This window comes from Cariama cristata, unplaced genomic scaffold (assembly GCF_000690535.1).
Source record: "Cariama cristata isolate BGI_N322 unplaced genomic scaffold, ASM69053v1 scaffold8516, whole genome shotgun sequence".
Lineage (NCBI taxonomy): Eukaryota > Metazoa > Chordata > Aves > Cariamiformes > Cariamidae > Cariama > Cariama cristata.
Genome location: NW_009622615.1, coordinates 1 through 2,736, shown reverse-complemented (window position 1 = coordinate 2,736; position 2,736 = coordinate 1).

The window sequence follows — 2,736 nt, the reverse complement described above, 5'->3', positions numbered from 1 at the left end:
GTATTGTGTAATGTTTGTTATACGTAGGAAGAACAGTGCAGCCTCGAAACTTAGCATGGGACATGGGGCAAATTTCAACAAAGAAATGCCTAGATTGATATCATCAGTAATTTACATTATGTGAGAAAGAGGACAGAACTGTCAATACTTTATGAAAAGTTCATAGTTCTGTTTGTGTTGCTTGGAAAGCTTTTCACGGTGTTTATTTCCTGACTGTGAAAATTAAGTGAATTAACTCTCTGTGTGTGTGTAAGCACATAAATCATATCAGCGTAACATCTCAATACTCTGCCTTGTAGATACTTTGATATTTCACTATACTACTTTGTTGAAACAGACTTTTTTACTCAATATACCATACAGTGCGTATGTTCTGAACTTGCATCTCTTGCAGGTCTAAATTATGCTGGTTAAAACTCAATGCATTTCAAGCACACTGTGACTATCACAAAAACTACACAGCCAAGTATACTTTTAATCATTTTATGCTACATTTAAAAGCTGCCACAATTGTGTCCAGACAAACTAGAATGTACTGCTTATATAGAACTGTTATTTCTATCAAATCATTTGTTCAATCAGTATGAGTTGAACATTTGTGAGATTATTGAGAGTCTAATACATTTTACTTTTTGTGAGAGTGAGAAAACAACAATATTCTGTGTAGCTTTCTATTCAGGAAGGATACCAGCAGATTCATAAACAATTTGCTGTAATGTTGTTTTAAAACATTGCCAGTTTTCCCTGGAATTTTGTCAGTTCTGAAATAGCTCCTTGGACCTTGTCCATACATAGAAGCTAGCAAACGTTGAGGTATGGTGTGAGTTTACAGTGCAGTTGCTGTACTGCAGTAGATAAGGCAGGGTTTTGTTCCTATTGTAAATGGAGACTCAACTGTTTCATAATAAATGTCCACACATGAAATTGATATGGAATAGTTACAACACTGTAAATTCATGCTCTGCCATACAGTGCTAACTTCCTCACGTGGACAAACTCTGAGTAATAGTGGGAAATACTGACCATAATTATTGCTCTGTATAAAGTATTATCTTAGTGCCTAGATGCTACAGTGACTGCCATTTATAATAAAGCCTAAAATAGCTATGTGTAAGGAATTGTGTCCCCTGGGTATGTGTTTTGCCAACAGAAGAAATCTCAGTAGCCATAGGTTAAAATGATGTATTGATTCTGTGTAAAGATGAGCTTACTGCTTGCTTCTGTGTTAGTTGTCTCCACTCTGTCTGAGATATCTGTTATCTTCATGTGGAAGTATAGACCAGCTCAGTCATCTTATATGAATAGTAAGAGGAAATCTGCTACCTACAGTCATCAAGTATATTCTTGATATAGTAGTACAGCCAGCCTGACCCATTAATTTTATCTTATCTCATTAATCTTGCCTAAAGTGCCTCAGTTAGTTTTAGCATGGTGTTAGGGTCAATTCATTTGCGCTGGCTGGAAAGACTTAATTCAGACAGTGACTTTCCAAAATGCAGGACAAGTATGAAGTAGGCACCTGTTTTGTCCGCTTATATACAAGTCAGCAGTTCAAGCTATCAGTAAGTCATTAAAACTACTTTACCTGAGTAAGATTATTGTAGTTAACCAAACCACTGTCACTGTTATTGGTAATCTATGTGCTGGTGTTATAGTCTTAACCTTTTTAAAAAAAGGTTAGATTATACATAGTGTTTGTAAATCAGAAAAGTTATTTGAATAGATTATATCTTGATACTTTCTAATCAAATGTATGCTACAGTATATGTATATAAGATAATTTGTGTGTCTAAATATACTTGTAGCTAAATCCACCAGTTGGTTTAACCTAGAAATTGCTGTTCAGACATAGTAGAGTAGTCTTTCTGCATTCAAATAGCTGTGAATGAAAGATGGTGGCAGAAATGCATTGGGGCTGGTAAAAGGCAGTCTGTGAAACAGGCAGGATCTGATTTCTGTGGAAGATAATTTTCCTTGGCCCTTTTCATGGTCCTTTGGACTTACTACTGCATTTTACTTCTGATTTTGTTTTGCCATCTTAATGGGCTCTTTATACATGAATGCAATTGTTGCAGGTGTTGGTGGAATAAAATAATAATCAGAATAAGGATAGCAAACAGTCTCTGCATGTAGTAGCTTTGATAGCTTCCAAAATCTGCCACAACGTGAAACTTCTGAATTACAGCAGCATAGAATAACACCTTTTTTTATTATTATTTAATTGTATCTTTAAAGCTGGGAATTGTGTTGATAGTTGTTATCACTGTTTGTGAAATGGGTTACAGAATCTTGCATAGATTCCTACCTGATTTTCAAGTTGGAGGTAGAAATAGATATAATCCTTAGTCTGAGATCCCAGATGACAGAATTTATCACACCTCCCTCAACCTCCCTTTATTTTCAGAGATGGTTTTTCTTCACTGCAGGAAGGAGGGGAAGTCTTACTGCTACTTTGGATTTATATGCATTCTGTGTCATTTGTTAGATGAAAACTGTTCTCAGAGATGCGCGTCTGGATTTTGCAGTGATTGTGGACTGCGTAACTTCAGCTGTTTGAGTGATTAGGTGTCTAATCCCAACTAGATTTTCTATATAATCGATGGAGAGGGATAAGATTAGAACAAGTCCAGAGAACAATTCATCCCATTCTAAGAGACGATGAACGATCCCACTTGTCATTCTGAAAAGGGCAAGATTTTATAACAGTCTAAAATTGTTTTTCAGCTAAAATACAAT